This window comes from Balaenoptera borealis, assembly GCF_965194805.1.
Source record: "Balaenoptera borealis genome assembly, chromosome: 8".
NCBI classification, from domain to species: Eukaryota; Metazoa; Chordata; class Mammalia; order Artiodactyla; family Balaenopteridae; genus Balaenoptera; species Balaenoptera borealis.
This window is the reverse complement of record NC_138865.1, coordinates 85,291,848-85,311,077: the sequence shown is the minus strand read 5'-3', so window position 1 is coordinate 85,311,077 and position 19,230 is coordinate 85,291,848. Positions and strand designations below refer to the sequence as shown.

The 19,230-nt window shown below is 43.7% G+C and overlaps 2 protein-coding genes across 6 annotated transcripts in view; one reads left to right on the top strand and one right to left on the bottom strand.

Moving 5' to 3' along the window:
- Positions 1–10,235, bottom strand: part of PHF24 (PHD finger protein 24) — a 37,819-nt gene extending 27,584 nt beyond the window's left edge. For 3 of the 4 annotated variants that reach the window (XM_082401476.1, XM_082401477.1, XM_082401474.1), the window contains exon 1: positions 2,179–10,235. The gene's annotated coding sequence lies outside the window, so the exon portion shown is untranslated. Of the gene's footprint in view, positions 1–1,486; positions 1,641–2,178 lie in introns of those variants that run through there. The other variant, XM_082401475.1, reaches the window with a different exon arrangement.
- The window catches only part of SPATA31F3 (SPATA31 subfamily F member 3), a 194,204-nt gene that overhangs the window by 56,254 nt on the left and 118,720 nt on the right, over positions 1–19,230 (top strand). For both annotated transcript variants that reach the window (XR_014247288.1, XR_014247289.1), the window contains exons 2-3: positions 17,493–17,628; positions 18,386–18,455. The gene's annotated coding sequence lies outside the window, so the exon portion shown is untranslated. The remainder of the gene's footprint in view (positions 1–17,492; positions 17,629–18,385; positions 18,456–19,230) is intronic.

The window sequence follows — 19,230 nt, the reverse complement described above, 5'->3', positions numbered from 1 at the left end:
AGTCAGATGGCCACAAAGACACTGTGGGTCATGCTTCCTAAAAGTGATCCTGTCTCTCTGTCCTCTCCCTCAAGGATTCTGCAAGCAGGGAGGGTAGTCTCAGAATACTCCATCCTCCGAGGGGTTCCACTAGATCCCCAGAGCAAGTCCTGTCAAAGACCACACCCAGAGGCCTCTCCCAGACCCAATTAAGTGCAGAGCCACCCAGAGGCATAATTACAGTAGGGTTGCCAGTGAAGGAAGCCACACCCTGAAATCTGGGGATTCAGTGGAAATCAGTTCCTGCAGCACACACATCCCCAATTAAACTGTCTTCATCCACTTAATTAATCATCACATTTACTGAGCGTATACTACTGCAAAGCCCTGTGCTTGGTATCTTAATGCAATTTATTAACAAATAAACATTCTTGCTTCTGCCTCTCCTTGATACCCAAATAAACTTAGAAAAACAGATTTCATGATTCCATGCTTTGTGACCTTGGGCAAATTGCTAAACCTGAGTCTAAAGTGCCAAATGTTTAAAAGGGGATAATTTCATAAGGCTGTTGTAAGGACTCTATGAGACGTTAAACATCCCTGGTTTAGTACTTGGCACACTGGTGCTCAATAATCCTACATATCCTTTTCTCCTTCGGTCAAAGGATTTTCTTTACAGGACCTGGCTGAGTCAGTTATTCTACCTGATTTTACTGCTTTCTTCCTGAGGGTCAAGCCCAGGGGCTCAAATCTCCTTTCTTTGCTTCAGAGGCCTCACTGGTCCTCCCCTCTCTTGCACCCTGTGTTCTGATATTAGTTGCTGCCTTCAGCTTGGAGCCAACTGGGCTACCACGGAGAATACAAATTCTAATAGGGTGGGGGACGAATGGACAAAGGCGCAGCCCCACAGGACCCCTGCCTCTCGACCACGCTGGAGGGATACAAGTTAGGAAACACTGAGCCCTGAAGGAGGGCAAAGCCAAAGACCTTTGAGCACACGGGAAGTGACTCCTGGCCTGGATCCCAAGGCAGGATCCTCTCCTTCCAGTCAGAGGTTTCTTCCAGGCAGGTCTAGGGCACAGTCTCAGGTCCTCCTATATACACGGGTCCTCTGTGGGGTCCATTCCGACGGTGCAGGCTCCTAAGGCTCCCCTATGTTCCCGAATGGTCTTCCACTGAGACAACACCAGAGACCACCCTTGCCCTCCCGTAGGTACACAGTCTCTCTGGGGATGGCGTCCTCCCCACTGGGCCTCCCCGTGGCAGCAAATGCCGAGAGAGCCCTGGGAATCTCCACTCGCACAGGGGTCTTCCGTGGGGGCGGCTCCGCACACCGCCTCCGGGACTCTCCCAAGGGGTAGAGGCAGGGACACTCGGGGTTCATCCACTTACACAGGGACCCCCTCGGGGCGGCTCCCACACAGCACCTCTGAGTCCGCTGTCCGCTGCCCGCAGACCCGCCCCTCACGGTGCCTGCCTGGTCCCCGCCGCCCCCGCCCCCGCTTACCGGGACTGTCAGGGTGCGGGATGCGGGTCCGGGGCTGGCGGACTCTACACCGCGGGCCCCGCGCAACCCATGGCCGCTCCGGAGTCGGCGTGCTGCGGCCGAGCGCCGGGAGCAGGCGGCGCGGGCGGAGCAGCAGGCTGAAGCGGCGGCCGCGCGCGCGCCCAAAGCATACCCACCCTCCCCGCCCCGCGCGGCTGCGGCGCGTGCGCCCGCGCGAGACGACCTCCGCGGTCCGGGGGGCGCGCACCCCGCCCCGCCCTCCCGCGCCTAGACGCGCGGCCTCCGCGCCTCAGTCGGCTACCGCGCGCGGGAATGAAGGGCCGAGGGACGGCGAGGGGGCGGCGGCTCCACACGGGCTCTGCGGCCCGCCCCGACGAGCTGTGGGTCCGGGTGCCAGTGGGCGCCCCCCACCAGCTCCGGGCTCTGCAGCGCTGGGACTGCGGCAGCCCGGACGCCTACGGCAAGGTCAGTGCCCGCCCGGAGGAGGCGGCCCGGGAGAGGGCTCCGCGGGGAATGCCGCCGCTCCCGGTCCCGCCCGCGCCGTGGCGAAGCGGAAGCGTCCTGCCGCCCGCACCTGCCTAGAGAGGTGAGAATGATTCATCCAGCGGCCTCGGCCGGGCTCTGTCTCTCCTACCGAGGCCAGCTGCCCACTCAGGCCTCCAGGCCCGCGACCCTGGCATCAGGGCACTCACCTTCATAGTACCCCACGGCGGAGGGTCTAAATGAGCCTTCACAAAGTGCTTGGCTGGCCCAACTCTTTCTGTGCGCTGTTTTCTGGGATTATTGGCCTTTCATCTCCAGCAGAAAAGTAATGTACTTTAACCCAGTTTTTGCTGCAGTAACCTCATCACTCAGACTGAATAGCCAGCTTGTCAGGAGGCCAGCAGTTCTGAGAGATATAACCTGTATTACACCAAACTGCATGCTCTGAGAGGGCAAGAAAAAGATCAAGTAATAAAGCACCTAGGAACTAATTATAAAGCAATAACTGAAGGTATGCAAATGATATGCCAAGAACTCTTTTTATTTAAATTAATTGTGTTTACATTTTAACCTACATTCATTTTCTCGTGCATTCGATCTCTGTGTCTCAAATACAATTCACGTCGTCATTTTTTGAACGTCTAGTATTTGTTTCACTCTGCTAAGTGCTGTAGGAGATAAAAAGAAAAAAAAAAACCAACTCATTTTGTTCTTAACATCATGCAACTTACCAATAGGGAATATAAGGTAAATGTAGTGCTACATATTACAATCACTTTTTAAAAAAATTTTTTTTTTTTTTTAATTTTACTTATTTATTTTTGGCTGTGTTGGGTCTTCGTTTCTGCACGAGGGCTTTCTCTAGTTGTGGCAAGCGGGGGCCACTCTTCATCGCGGTGCGCGGGCCTCTCACTGTTGCGGCCTCTCTTGTTGCGGAGCACAGGCTCCAGACGTGCAGGCTCAGTAGTTGCGGCTCACGGGCCCAGTTGCTCCGCGGCATGTGGGATCTTCCCAGACCAGGGCTCGAACCTGTGTCCCCTGCATTAGGTAGGCGGATTCTCAACCACTGCGCCACCAGGGAAGCCCTACAATCACTTTTAAACAAAGTGTCAGGTATACTATTCTAAACACTTTAAATATTCAATATATTAAATCATTAATTTTTCACACCATCCCTTAGAGAGACTGTACTGTTAAGTTTCTGCCTTTTACTGGTGATGAAAATGAGGCACAAAGATATTAAACAACTTGCCTAAGGTCCCATAGCTAATATGTGGTGGAGGTAAGATTGAAATCCTGGTAGTCTGACATCAGACCCCAAGTTCCTAACCATTTTACTGTACTGCTACTGAGAAAGAACTGGCTGCTTGCTAATCATTAATATATGGAATGCTAAAATTAGCACTTATTTCTCAGGAACCACTATCTTTTTTTTTTTTGCTTGGGAAAGTAACACAGAAGAGAAGACAGCTTTCTGTGTAGTCTGGGGGCCCCAAACCTACTTTAGAATTACATTGTACCAACAATTTCACAGATAGGGTTCTCTGAACTGTTTTCAGTGTTTTATTTCTAGGCTGTTTGACAGGCTTATATGGAAGATGAGACTGTAATAATATCACCATAGAAATCTCTGTTGGTTAATTCCTTCCTTCATTTAAGAAAAAAGTGTGTTGTGCTGAGAACTAGAAGGGGTGCACATTACAGTAAGACACAGTTCTTGCCCTCAAGGAGCCGTAATCTCACAGAAGAAACAGGTATTGACAGAGAACCATAATGCAAAACAGAAAACGAGTTGTGCTCAATAGAGGAATGAAATGTAATGGAAGTTCCAAGGAGTAGAGAGACAGATTACCTCATGAAGGGAGGTGCTTGGGTTAAGGAAAACACGTAATTATCGTTTAACTTATTCTTGATACTAAAGTATTACAAATAGTATAAAAATTTATCCAATTCCTTAATTTTTGAAAAATTACATGCAAAGTTCTTCTCATACTCAGAAAAGACAGCTTTTTGTTATGTTACAAGAATTGTTCAGAGTATGGAGAGGTTAGTAAGCACAAACATTTTGAAGATGGTTTACCTTATTTCCTCGAGTGGGGGGCACAGAATAGAGTGATGATGCACAAGATAAGATTTTCAAGGTCAAAGGAATAGCAAAAGAAAAGCAAGGTGGGCGTGAACAAGGTAGGCCTGGGGGCAGCCTGGATTCTGAACAGGGTCAAAGGTTGCTGGGCAGTACCCTATACCACACAGAACTACTCTTGCAAGATAGAGACTGTGTTTTCAACTTTTTTTTTTTTGGTGTGTGTGATATCTTTTAGTTATGGCAAACATGCCACAAATATTCTGGGATGGTCTCAGTTCAGATATTTGATTCCATTATGCCCATAAATTCTTGTCAATAAGATTGACAAATAAGGTCATCATATTCATGTTAGTGTCTAGAAAGTAGAGATCACTGTATGTTCAACAGATGTTTAATAAATGAGGAGTTGGAAAAGTCAGGGAGGGGCTATTTGATAAACTCTAAATTCTCAGATGCTTTAATGTGGTAGGTAATACGGAGCCCCTACAAGTTTTTGAGCAAGGTAGTAGCATGTTAAAGCTACTACTTAACATACCTAAGCATTTATTTATGTATTTTTATTTTTTAAATTGATTAATTTTTACTGGAGTATAGTTGCTTTATTTCACTGTTGTGTTAGTTTCTACTGTACAGCAAAGTACGGTGAAGAAGCTATACGTATACATATATCCCCTCTTTTTTGGATTTTCTTCCCATTTTGGTCACCACAGAGCATTGAGCAGAGTTCCTTGTATACAGTAGGTTCTCATTAGTTATCTATTTTTTACATAGTATCAATAGTGTATATATGTCATAACCTAAGCATTTAGAGATATTATCTTTTAGATGAAGGACCGAGTGAGAATGCATATGATCTTTTGTCAGTAGTTTAAACAAAACTTTAAAATATAAACATGAGAATGAGGGTAATTTCTCCTAGGCTGTAGACAAAAACCTGTTGGGATATTAAAGAGACTGTGGGGGAAAAAGTAATGAGAATGCCACTGAACTCTTTTTGTCCTTTCCATATCCTGTTGGTGACCTCTAGTGGAAGAGGATTGGTGCATCCTTTTTGCTTATAATACACATTTCTTGGGGCACCTACCTAGCACACAGTTCCCCTTCGCTGTGAGTGGCTCCAGTGCACAGGGACAAATCCCAGCGACTTTCTCAGACTTAGGTAACTTGCCCACCGCTTACTGCCAATTTTATCCAGAGGTAGACATCCAACTTAAACCGGTGCAATCATAGTCTCTCCCAGGAATCTGAAACTCAGAACCAAGCAGCAAAGAGCTTGGGAATTGCTAGACCTGAGTTAGTGAGAATGTGTTCTGAAGAGAACTTCCCACTGCTGCTGCTTAGACCCCAGATCTGTCTCAGTCCCTGCTCTTCCCGCATCTTGGATCTTCTTCTCTTCCTTCCGTCCCTTTTCCTTATGCTTTGGCCATCCAGTTGAGGGACATTAGGTCTGTTTCTAGTTTTTGGTGATTATGAATGAAGTCACTAGAAACATTTACATATAGGTTTCTCTGTGATAAGTTTTCATTTCACTTTGGTAAACACCTATGAGTATGATGGCTGGGTGGTATGGTAAGTGTATGTTTGACTTTATAAGGAAAGTGTTTTCCAAAATGGGTGTGTCATTTTGCATTCCCATCAGCAATGCATGGGTGTTCTAGGTGCTCCACATCCTCTCCAGTACTTGGTATTATCAGGTTTTTGTTTTTAGACATTTTAATAAGTATATATTGGTATCTTACTGAGTTTTGTTGGATTTTTGTAGTGACTAATGATGTTGAACTTCTCTTTTCCTGTGCTTGTTTGCCATTCATTTAACATTTTTGGTGAAGTGTCTGTTCAAATCTTTTGCCTGTTTTTTAAAAAAATTGGCTTGTTTGTCTTCTTATCATTGAGTTTTGAGAGTTCTTTGTATATTCTTTTTTTAAAAATTAATTTATTTTATTTATTTTTATTTTTGGCTGTGTTTGGTCTTTGTTGCTGCACACGGGCTTTCTCTAGCTGCGGAAAGCGGGGGCTACTCTTCGTTGTGGTGTGCAGGCTTCTCATTGGGGTGCCTTCTCTTGTTGTGGAGCACGGGCTCTAGGTGCGTGGGCTTCAGTAGTTGCAGCATGTGGGCTCAGTAGTTGTGGCTTGTAGTCTCTAAAGTGCAGGCTCAGTAGTTGTGGCGCACGGGCTTAGTTGCTCCGCGGCATGTGGGATCTTCCCGGACCAGGGCTCGAACCCGTGTCCCCTGCATTGGCAGGCGGATTCTTAACCACTGCACCACCAGGGAAGCCCCTTCTTTATATATTCTGATACAAGTCCCTTTTTTTTTTTTAATGTTTATTGGAGTATAATTACTTTACCATGTCGTGTTTGTTTCTGCTGTATAACAAAGTGAATCAGCTATATGCATACGTATATCCCCATATCCCCTCCTTCTTGCGTCTTCCTCCCACCCTCCTTATCCCACTCCTCTAGATGTTCGCAAAGCACAGAGCTGATCTCCCTGTGCTATGCAGCTGCTTCCCACTATTCCCACTAGCTATCTGTTTTACATTTCGTAGTGTATATATGTCCATGCCACTCTCTCACTTCGTCCCAGCTTACCCTTCCGCCTCCCTGTGTCCTCAAGTCCATTCCCTACGTCTGTGTCTATTCCTGTCCTGCCACTAGGTTCATCAGAACCATTGTTTTTTTTTTTTTTAGATTCCATATATATGTGTTAGCATACGGTATTTGTTTTTCTCTTTCTGACTTACTTCACTCTGTATGACAGTCTCTAGGTCCATCCACCTCACTACAAATAACTCAGTTTCGTTTCTTTCTATGGCTGAGTAATATTCCATTGTATATATGTGCCACATCTTCTTTATACATTAATCTGTCGATGGACACTTAGGTCGCTTCCATGTCCTGGCTACTGTAAATAGAGCTGCAATGAACATTGTGGTACATGACTCTTTTTTTTTTTTTTTTCACACACACACGCTGTATTTTATTTTTACAAGAGATAAATAGACTGACACCAAGCATTGTACATGGATGACCACAACAAAAGCAACAATGATTGCAATCACCAAACACGAAACACACTCATACTATGTCAAAATATTGACATTCAGTCTGGTAATCCTCCACTGTAACAGCTCCTTTAATTTGCAGTGAAAATTGATTTGTATATTCTTTGCCTCTGAGTCCTTGTGGGATTTTTTTTTCTAAATTCAAACAGAAAGTCACAAATATTATACTCATCCTCATCAGTTCACTCAGTCCCATGTAATTAATTTTTTTTTCATCTTGATCTTTTGTTAGCACTTTTATGAGTTCATCAGTTTTTCATTAGAGTTCTGAAAATGCTTATTCATTCAGTTCAGCAGTACAGTCAGTTACCAGAAACCTGTACTTGTCAGAGTCTTTTCCATGAATTTCTTGAAGATGAAACCCTTTTATAGGAACATATTTGCAAAAGCATCAGAGTACACCCAGAACTGTCTGTAAATGACAAAAGACTTAAAAATGACCATGGTTAAAGATTTGATGAAAGTTCATAATAATGCAGTTGACAAGAAAATTAGTTCTTTCTGAGATATACATTTTAAAGTAATAACTAGGATTATGACTTATAACATTATACCAGAACATATAAGATTTTTAGAAATTTCATGTAATGTCTGAAACATTTATATTAACATATTTCCATACAAATAACCCAATGAAAGTTTAGTATTAGTTGTTTTGTTTGTTTTTTTATACTGCAGGTTCTTATTAGTCATCAGTTTTATACACATCAGTGTATTCATGTCAATCCCAGTCGCCCAATTCAGCACACCACCATCCCCACCCCACTGCAGTTTTCCCCCCTTGGTGTCCATATGTCTGTTCTCTACATCTGTGTCTCAACTTCTGCCCTGCAAATCGGCTCATCTGTACCATTTTTCTAGGTTCCACATACATGCGTTAATATACGATATTTGTTTTTCTCTTTCTGACTTACTTCACTCTGTATGACAGTCTCTAGATCCATCCACGTCTCAACAAATGACTCAATTTCTTTCTTTTTTATGGCTGAGTAATATTCCATTGTATATATGTACCACAACTTATTTATCCATTCATCTGTCGATGGGCATTTAGGTTGATTCCATGACCTGGCTATTGTAAATAGTGCTGCAATGAACATTGGGGTGCATGTGTCTTTTTGAATTACGGTTTTCTCTGGGTATATGCCCAGTAGTGGGATTGCTGGGTCATATGGTAATTCTGTTTTTAGTTTTTTAAGGAACCTCCATATTGTTCTCCATAGTGGCTGTATCAATTTACATTCCCACCAACAGTGCAAGAGGGTTCCCTTTTCTCCACACCCTCTCCAGCATTTGTTGTTTGTAGATTTTCTGATGATGCCCATTCTAACTGGTGTGAGGTGATACCTCATTGTAGTTTTGATTTGCATTTCTCTAATAATTAGTGATGTTGAGCATCTTTTCATGTGCTTCGTGGCTGTCTGTATGTCTTCTTTGGAGAAATGTCTATTTAGGTCTTCTGCCCATTTTTGGATTGGGGTGTTTGTTTCTTTAATATTGAACTGCATGAGCTGTTTATATATTTTGGAGATTAATCCTTTGTCCATTGATTCGTTTGCAAATATTTTCTCCCATACTGAGGGTTGTCTTTTCGTCTTGTTTATGGTTTCCTTAGCTGTGCAAAAGCTTTGAAGTTTCATTAGTTCCCATTTGTTTATTTTTGTTTTTATTTCCATTACTCTAGGAGGTGGATCAAAAAAGATCTTGCTGTGATTTATGTCAAAGAGTGTTCTTCCTATGTTTTCCTCTAAGAGTTTTATAGTGTCCAGTCTTACATTTATTTCTCTAATCCATTTTGAGTTTATTTTTGTGTATGGTGTTAGGGAGTATTCTAATTTCGTTCTTTTACATGTAGCTGTCCAGTTTTCCCAGCACCACTTATTGAAGAGACTGTCTTTTCTCCATTGTATATCTTTGCCTCCTTTGTCATAGATTAGTTGACCAAAGGTGCGTGGGTTTATCTCTGGGCTTTCTATCCTGTTCCATTGATCTATGTTTCTGTTTTTGTGCCAGTACCATATTGTCTTGATTACTGTAGCTTTGTAGTATAGTCTGAAGTCAGGGAGTCTGATTCCTCCAGCTCCGTTTTTTTCCCTCAAGACTGCTTTGGCTATTCGGGGTCTTTTGTGTCTCCATACACATTTTAAGATGATTTGTTCTAGCTCCGTAAAAAATGCCATTGGTAATTTGGTAGGGATTGCATTGAATCTGTAGATTGCTTTGGGTAGTAGAGTCATTTTCACAATGTTGATTCTTCCAATCCAAGAACATGGTATATCTCTCCATCTGTTGGTATCATCTTTAATTTCTTTCATCAGTGTCTTATAGTTTTCTGCATACAGGTCTTCTGTCTCCCTAGGTAGATTTATTCCTAGGTATTTTATTCTTTTTGTTGCAATGGTAAATGGGAGTGTTTCCATAATTTCTCTTTCAGAATTTTCATCATTAGTGTATAGGAATGCAAGAGATTTCTGTGCATTAATTTTGTATCCTGCAACTTTACCAAATTCATTAATTAGCTCTAGCAGTTTTCTGGTGGCAGTTTTAGGATTCTCTATGTATAGTATCATGTAATCTGCAAAAAGTGACAGTTTTACTTCTTCTTTTCCAATTTGTATTCCTTTTATTTCTTTTTCTTCTCTGATTGCCGTGGCTAGGACTTCCAGAACTATGTTGAATAATAGTAGTGAGAGTGGACATCCTTGTCTCGTTCCTGATCTTAGAGGAAATGCTTTCAGTTTTTCACCATTGAGAATGATGTTTGCTGTGGGTTTGTCATATATGGCCTTTATTATGTTGAGGTAGGTTCCCTCTGTGCCGACTTTCTGGAGAGTTTTCATCATAAATGGGTGTTGAATTTTGTCAAAAGCTTTTTCTGCATCTATTGAGATGATCATATGGTTTTTATTCTTCAATTTGTTAATATGGTGTATCACATTGCTTGATTTGCGTATATTGAAGAATCCTTGCATCCCTGGGATAAATCCCACTTGATCATGGTGTATGATCCTTTTAATGTGTTGTTGGATTCTGTTTGCTAGTATTTTGTTGAGGATTTTTGCATCTATATTCATCAGTGATATTGGTCTGTAATTTTCTTTTTTTGTAATATCTTTGTCTGCTTTTGGTATCAGGGTGATGGTGGCCTCATAGAATGAGTTTTGGACTGTTCCTTCCCCTGCAGTTTTTTGGAAGAGTTTGAGAAGGATGGGTGTTAGCTCTTCTCTAACTGTTTCACAGAATTCACCTGTGAAGCCATCTGGTCCTGGACTTTTGTTTGTTGGAAGATTTCTAATCACAGTTTCAATTTCATTGCTTGTGATTGGTCTGTTCATATTTTCTATTTCTTCCTGGTTCAGTCTTGGAAGGTTATACCTTTCTAAGAATTTGTCCATTTCTTCCAGGTTGTCCATTTTATTGGCATAAAGTTGCTTGTAGTAGTTTCTTAGGATGCTTTGTATTTCTGCGGTGTCTGTTGTAACTTCTCCTTTTTCATTTCTGATTTTATTGATTCGAGTCCTCTCCCTCTTTTTCTTGATGAGTCTGGCTAATGGCTTATCAATTTTGTTTATCTTCTCAAAGAACCAGCTTTTAGTTTTGTTGATCTTTGCTATTGTTATCTTTGTTTCTATTTCATTTATTTCTCCTCTGATCTTTATGATTTCTTTCCTTCTGCTAACTTTGGGTTTTTCTTGTTCTTCTTTCTCTATTTTCTTTAGGTGTAAGGTTAGATTGTTTACTTGAGATTTTTCTTGTTTCTTGAGGTAGGCTTGTATAGCTATAAACTTCCCTCTTAGAACTGCTTTTGCTGCATCCCATAGGTTTTGGATCATCGTGTTTTCATTGTCATTTGTCTCTAGGTAGTTTTTGATTTCCTCTTTGATTTCTTCAGTGATCTCTTGGTTATTTAGTAACGTATTGTTTAGTCTCCATGTGTTTGTGTTTTTTACGTTTTTTTCCCTGTAATTCATTTCTAATCTCATAGTGTTGTGGTCAGAAAAGATGCTTGATATGATTTCAATTTTCTTAAATTTACTGAGGCTTGATTTGTGACCCAAGATGTGATCTGTCCTGGAGAATGTTCCTTGTGCACTTGAGAAGAAAGTGTAATCTGGTGTTTTTGGATGGAATGTCCTATAAAGATCAATTAAGTCCATCTTGTTTAATGTATCATTTAAAGCTTGTGTTTCCTTATTTATTTTCATTTCGGATGATCTGTCCATTGGTGAAAGTGGGGTGTTAAAGTCCCCTACTATTATAGTGTTACTGTCGATTTCCCCTTTTATAGCTGTTAGCATTTGCCTTATGTATTGAGTTGCTCCTATGTTGGATGCATAAATATTTACAATTTTTATATCTTCTTCTTGGATTGATCCCTTGATCATTATGTAGTGTCCTTATTTGTCTCTTGTAATAGTCTTAATTTTAAAGTCTATTTTGTCTGAGATGAGAATTGCTACTCCAGCTTTCTTTTGATTTCCATTTGCATGGAATATCTTTTCCATCCCCTCACTTTCAGTCTGTATGTGTCCCTATGTCTGAAGTGGGTCTCTTGTAGACAGCATATATATGGGTCTTGTTTTTGTATCCATTCAGCCAGTCTGTGTCTTTTGGTTGGAGCTTTTAATCCATTTACATTTAAGGTAGTTATCGATATGTGTGTTCCTATTACCATTTTCTTAATTGTTTTTGGTTTGTTATTGTAGGTCTTTTCCTTCTCTTGTGTTTCCTGCCTAGAGAAGTTCCTCTAGCATTTGTTGTAAAGCTGGTTTGGTGGTGCTGAATTCTCTTAGTCTTTGCTTGTCTGTAAAGGTTTTAATTTCTCCATCGAATCTGAATGAGATCCTTGCTGGGTAGTGTAATCTTGGTTATAGGTTTTTCCCTTTCATCACTTTAAATATGTCTTGCCACTCCCTTCTGGCTTCTAGAGTTTCTGCTGAAAGACCAGCTGTTAACCTTATGGGGATTCCCTTGTATGTTATTTGTTGTTTTTCCCTTGCTGCTTTTAATATTTTTTCTTTGTATGTAATTTTTGATAGTTTGATTAATATGTGTCTTGGCATGTTTCTCCTTGGATGTATCCTGTATGGGACTCTCTGTGCTTCCTGGACTCGATTGACTATTTTCTTTCCCATATTGGGGAAGTTTTCAACTATAATCTCTTCAAATATTTTCTCAGTCCCTTTCTTTTTCTCTTCTTCTTCTGGTACCCCTATAATTCGAATATTTGTGCATTTAATGTTGTCCCAGAGTTCTCTAAGACTGTCCTCAATTCTCTTCATTCTTTTTTCTTTATTCTGCTCTGCTGTAGTTATTTCCACTATTTTATCTTCCAGGTCACTTATCTGTTCTTCTGCCTCAGTTATTCTGCTATTGATTCCTTCTAGAGAATTTTTTATTTCATTTATTGTGTTGGTCATCATTGTTTGTTTGCTCTTTAGTTCTTCTAGCTCCTTGTTAAACGTTTCTTGTATTTTCTCCATTCTATTTCCAAGATTTTAGATCATCTTTACTATCATTACTCTGAATTCTTTTTCAGGTAGACTGCCTATTTCCTCTTCATTTGTTTGGTTTGGTGGGTTTTTACCTTGCTCTTTCAACTGCTGTGTGTTTCTCTGTCTTCTCATTTTGCTTAACTTACTGTGTTTGGGGTCTCCTTTTCGCACGCTGCAGGTTCGTAGTTCCTGTTGTTTTTGCTGTCTGCCCCCAGTGGCTAAGGTTGGTTCAATGGGTTGTGGAGGCTTCCTGGTGGAGGGGACTAGTGCCTGTGTTCTGGTGGATGAGGCTGGCTCTTGTCTTTGTGGTGGGCCGGACCACGTCTGGTGGTGTGTTTTTGGGTGTCTGTGACCTTATTATCATTTTAGGCAGCCTCTCTGCTAATGGGTTGGGTCGTGTTCCTGTCTTGCTAGTTGTTTGGCATAGGGTGTCCAGCACTGTTGATTTCTGGTTGTTGAGTGGAGCTGGGTCTTAGTGTTTAGATAGACATCTCTGGGAGAGCTTTCGCCATTTGATATTACGTGGAGCTAGGAGGTCTCTGGTGGACCAATGTCCTGAACTCGGCTCTCCCACCTCAGAGGCACAGGCCTGACACCTGGGGAGCACCAAGACCCTGTTAGCCACACGGCTTAGAAGAAAAGGGAGGAAGGAAGGGAGGGAGGGAGGGAGGAAGTGAGGGAGCGAGGGAGGGAGGGAGGGAGCAAGGAAATAAAAAGAAAGTTATTAAAATAAAAAATAAAAATAATTATTAAAAATAAACAAATTAAAAAGTAATTAAAAAAAAAAGAAAGAAAGAAGAGCGCAACCAAACCAAAAAACAAATCTACCAATGATAACAAGTGCTAAAAACTATACTAAAACAAACAAACAAAAAGGACAGACAGAACCCTAGGACAAATGGTAACAACTATACAGACAAACTCACACGAAGAAGCATACATGTACACACTCACAAAAAGAGAAAAAGGGAAAAAAAAATCTCTATATAAAAAAAAAAAAGGAAGAGAGCAACCAAATCAGTAAACAAATTTACCAATGAAAATAAATGCTAAATACTAAACTAAGATAAAAATTAAAACCAGAAACCAGTCAGTCGTTTATAGCAAACCCCAAGACTACAGTTGCTCCCAAAGTCCACCGCCTCAATTTGGGATGATTCGTTGTCTATTCAGGTATTCCACAGATGCATGGTTCATCCAGTTGATTGTGGAGATTTAATCCGTTGCTTGTGAGGCTGCTGGGAGAGATTTCCCTTTCTCTTCTTTGTTCACGCACCTCCTGGGGTTCAGCTTTGGATTTGGCCTCGCCTCTGCGTGTAGGTCACCTGAGGGCATCTGTTCTTTGCTCAAACAGGATGGGGTTAAAGTAGCAGCTGATGAGGGGGCTCTGGCTCACTCAGGCTGAGGGGAGGGAGGGGTACGGAATGCAGGGTGAGCCTCTGGCGGCAGAGGCTGGCGTGACGTTGCACCAGCCTGAGGCGTGCCGTGTATTCTCCCGGGGAAGTTGTCCCTGGATCACAGGTTCCTGGGAGGGGAGGTGTGGAGAGTGACCTGTGCTTGCACACAGGCTTCTTGGTGGCTGCAGCAGCAGCCTTAGCATCTCATGCCCGTCTCTGGGGTCCGCGCTGATAGCCGCGGCTTGCGTCCGTCTCTGGAGCTCGTTTAGGTGGTGCTCTGAATCCCCTCTCCTCGTGCACCCGAAACAACGGTCTCTTGCCTCTTAAGCAGTTCCAGACTTTTTCCTGGACTCCCCCCGCCCCCGGCTAGCTGTGGTGCACTAGCCCCCTTCAGGCTATGTTCACGCAGCCAACCCCAGTCCCCTCCTTGGGATCCGACCTCCGAAGCCCGAGCCTCAGCTCCCAGCACCCGCCCGCCCCGGCGGGTGAGCAGAGAAGCCTCTCAGGCTGGTGAGTGCTGGTCGGCACCAATTCTCTGTGTGGGAATCTCTCCGCTTTGCCCTCTGCACCCCTGTTGCTGCGCTCTCCTCCGTGGCTCTGAAGCTTCCCCTCTGCCACCCCCATCTCAGCCAGTGAAGGGACTTCCTAGTGTGTGGAAACTTTTCCTCCTTCACAGCTCCCTCCCCGAGGTGCAGGTCCTGTCCCTGTTCTTTTGTCTCTGTTTTTTCTTTTTTCTTTTGCCCTACCCAGGTACGTAGGGAGTTTCTCGCCTTTTGGGAAGTCTGAGGTCTAATGCCAGCGTTCAGTAGGAGTTGTTCCACATGTAGATGTATTTCTGATGTATTTGTGGGGGGGAAGGTGATCTCCACATCTTACTCCTCTGCCATCTTGAAGGTCCGAGCTATAAAGAACTCTTAAAACTAAATAGTAGGGCTTCCCTGGTGGCGCAGTGGTTAAGAATCCGCCTGCCAATGCAGGGGACATGGGTTCGAGCCCTGGTCCGGGAAGATCCCACATGCCACGGAACAACTAAGCCCGTGTGCCACAACTACTGAGCCTGTGTGCCTAGAGCGTGTGCTCCGCAGCAAGAGAAGCGACCGCAATGAGAAGCCCGCGCACCGCAATGAAGAGTAGCCCCCACTCTCCACAACTAGAGAAAGCCCGCGTGCAGCAACGAAGACCCAACGCAGCCAAAAATAAATAAATTTATTAAAAGAAAAAAAAACTAAATAGTAAAAAAAAAAAAAAGAAAGAAAGTGATGCTCAATGTTGAGTGAAGTAGAAACGCTTGAGCTATCTTGGCAGATAGTAGAAGGCTGAGGAAAGTGGCCAAGGACGAATGACTATATTATGTGAGGATACAAAACATATCCATTGATTGTATTCCATGAGAGAGCTCAGGAAACACACCATTCACCAAGGCCATCAGGAACACACTGGTGAGAGTAGCACTAGCATCACAGTGGTGGCTCTTCTCTACAGGTCAGGGCTAATTGTAGGCGAGGTGGTCGCAGAGCTGAGTTCATGAATATCCATGGGGATGAAGAGCTTCATTGTAATAGAGGCCATAATAATTGTAATGACCTTCAGGGTCTGAGGGAACAGCCAAGGGACTTGAGCTGCATGGAGTTGTGGAGAAGGTAATAGAGCATGATGTCCCCAGGAGAAAAATAGGTAGCAAAGCATGGCAGGTATATACTATGATGATTTCCCTAGTTCTTTTCCCAAAGGGACCTGTGGACGTTTACTTGGTTGATTGTATATTGGGAAAGGGAAGATACCCAGACATTTTTAGGCCCACAGTCTGAGTTGACATTGATACCTGGAGACCCAAAGCATCAGCATAGTTCTAATAGAGTGGACCTCCAATAGGCCTACAGGGACCACATAATAAATGAAGTCCTTGCTCACGTCTGGCTCCAAGTGGGCCTGCTGGGTTTGTGGATACACTCAGTGGTCATTTCTCCTGTTCCTGATTGCATTGATATAGTTGCATGTTAGGGTAGCCCTCATGTTGGGTTCTTAGTCTGTGGGGTAAAAGGTATAGTGAGGAAGGCCAAGTGGGAAGCTTTGAAATTGTTGCTTCATCTTCCTTCCTCTCCCAGCCACGATAGTAAATCGGAAACAATATCACATCCCTGGAGCACGACTGAAGACTATTGCTGGCTTAAACAAGCAGTAGCCTTCGTCATAGCTCCTGTGCCAGATAGGATCTAATTGCTAGAGTAGATCAATAAGGCTTCAGGTACATGGTATATGGCCATTGATCTGACAAAAGCATTCTTTTCAGTTCCAATCAGAAAATAGGGTCATAACAGTTTGTATTCATGAGGGATGGCCAACAATATTCTTTACATTTTGGCCTCAGGGCTATGTCAGCTTTCCTACCCAGTCATAATATAGCTTGATGAGATCTGGACTGCTTGGGCATTCCACAGATCATCACACTGATCCATTTCATTGATGGCATGCTGATGTGCTCTAGAGGATGGGAGAAAAACCCTACAAAGATTCAGGAACCTGCCATTTCAGTGAAGTTTTTAGGATTCCAATGGTCAGGAGTATGTTGGGATAGCTCTCCAAAGTAAAAAACAAATCACTGCATCTTGTATCCCCTACCACAATGATGGAAGCACAGCACCAGTAGTCCTCTTTGGGTTTGGAAAGCAATATTTTCTACAACTAGGTTCATTGCTCTGGCTCACATAGAGTGACCGAAGGCTGCCAGCTTTGAGTGAGACCTAGAAAAGGAAAGTCTCTGCCAATAGGATCTGGAGGACCCTATGGTGTTGGAAGTGTCAGTGGTAGGAAATGATGTGGTATGGGCATATGTTAAGCTCCAGTGGGACAATCACTTTGCAGGCCCTTGGAATTCTGGCTCCTGCTGCCTCTGAATATTCAACCTGTCAGCAATAGAGACCAATGCTGAGCCCTTGATAGGGCACTTTTCCTTGAGGAGACCAACCAGCTACTTGGTGGCAAGTCAACTGCTTTGGGCCTCTCCCACAATGGCTGGGCCAGTGGTTCATCCTCACAGGAATATATGACTTATTTGGAGTATGGGTTTGCATTTCCTACCTGTAATGGCTCAGCCAGCATCACTGTTTAGGGGCTTATGGAATGCCTGATCTATAGGCAGGGATTCTCACACAGCTTAGCATCCAAACATGGGAGCCTCTTCATAGTGAAGGAAGCGTGGAGTGGGCCCATGATCATAGGTCCACTGGTCATATCACATACTATACCAGCCAGGGGCAGCTGGTCTCAGAAAATGTTGAATAGCCTTTTAAAGGCACAGCTAAAGTGCCAGTGTGTGTATGGGAAGAATACATGGCTCTGGGAAGCAAGGGGTACAAGCAGAAGTAACCCCACTTACCATTACTCACAATGACCCAGTGGGGGATTTTGTACTTCCTATCCCTGCATCTCTGAGCTTTGTAGAGTTGGAGGTTCTGATCTCTAAAGAAGGTGTACTCTTGCCAGGGGACACAGCAAGGATCCTACTGAACTATAAGCGATGGCTGCCACCAGGGCATTTTGGACTCCTGTGTCCAGGGACCAGCCTGAGGGAAGAGCCACCATATTGGCAGAAGTAATTGACCCTGATCAGCAGGAGAAGGTAAGGGTGTTTTTACCCAATGGGGACAGGGAGGGAATATGTGTGGAATCTCTGTGATGCAGTTGGGCATTTCCTGGTATTTCCTTGCCCTCTTGAATGGACACACGCAGCAACTCTAGTCTGAGAAGGATGTGGTTACCCACAGCATGATTACCTACTTCAGGAATGAAGGCTCAGGTCAAACTACCAGATGAATCAACAAGACCAGCCAAGGTGACAGATGACAGTGAGGGGAATTTAGAAAGGAGGAGGCAGAGTATGAGTACCAGTTGCAGGCCTGAGATCAGCAGCAGTGATGAGGGCTGTAGTTTTTTCCACTCAGCGGGCCCTTCCTTAGGAAGACAGGCCCCATGGAACCATGGAGGAGCTGCTCCCCAGGCCCCTGTGGAGAAGGAGATGTGTGCGGCCATGGGAATGTGCCTCTTAGATCTCCTACTGGGGGCAGCGTAGTTGATGCCCCACCTGCTCTGATCTACATACACCACCACATTTGCTCCGAGGCCACGGTTCCTGTGGTCTTTTTCCAGACAGTGGTGGTACACAGCAGGCCCATTCCTGTGAGACAGAGGACACCTCTGACAGATGATTTTGGCCTGAGGATTCTACATCAGCTTTCAGATACTCTCTGAAAGCTTCATGGCATTCTAAGGCCCCTGCTACCTTCCTTCTTTGCCTTGCTCCTTCTCACGGGTTAGATGTGTGTCACTGTCTGGCAGATCTCAGCCTTCTCTAGCTTTCTCCCCATTTTTTTCCACAGGCATTTCCCCCAGTTTCTTGCAAGTCTAGTCTGATCTTGGTGTCTACTTCTTGGATCTGAACTGACACAGGTAGGTAGAAATTTAGTCACTTTATAGATGAAGAAACTGTGCTTCAGGGAGGTTGAGTAACCTGCTCAAGGTTATATAACCAATAAGTGGCAGAGCCATGATTTAAATCCAGGATCATCTGGCTTCAAAGCCCATGTGCCTAGATTTTATATTTCTGTTTTCCTGCTTCTGCAGTTTCTGTTAGCTTCATTCTCCCCCAGTCTCCTGGAAAGGCTTTTTTTTTTTTTTTTTTTAATTTTATTTATTTATTTATTTATGGCTGTGTTGGGTCTTCGTTTCTGTGCGAGGGCTTTCTCTAGTTGCGGCAAGTGGGGGCCACTCTTCATCGTGGTGTGCGGGCCTCTCACTATTGCGGCCTCTCTTGTTGCGGAGCACAGGCTCCAGACGCGCAGGCTCAGTAGTTGTGGCTCACGGGCCTAGTTGCTCCGTGGCATGTGGGATCTTCCCAGACCAGGGCTTGAACCCGTGTCCCCTGCATTGGCAGGCAGATTCTCAACCACTGCGCCACCAGGGAAGCCCTGGAAAGGCTTTTGAATATTCTAGTCTGTCTGTACCCTGCAAAGGCAGGAGGACTTCTGAGTACTACACTTGTAACAGAATGTGAAAGAAACAACATTGTACTCTTGGGGTCAGTTACAGTTCTTGGGTTTAAAGAACCCACCTGGGAAGGAGAAACTAAGGGAACAGGGTTGCTGAACTTCCCCTCCCTTCCTGGAGAGTCTTTCTGGAGAGTTAAACCATGAAAGTTCAGAGTTTTGTTTTATAAGAGAAACTG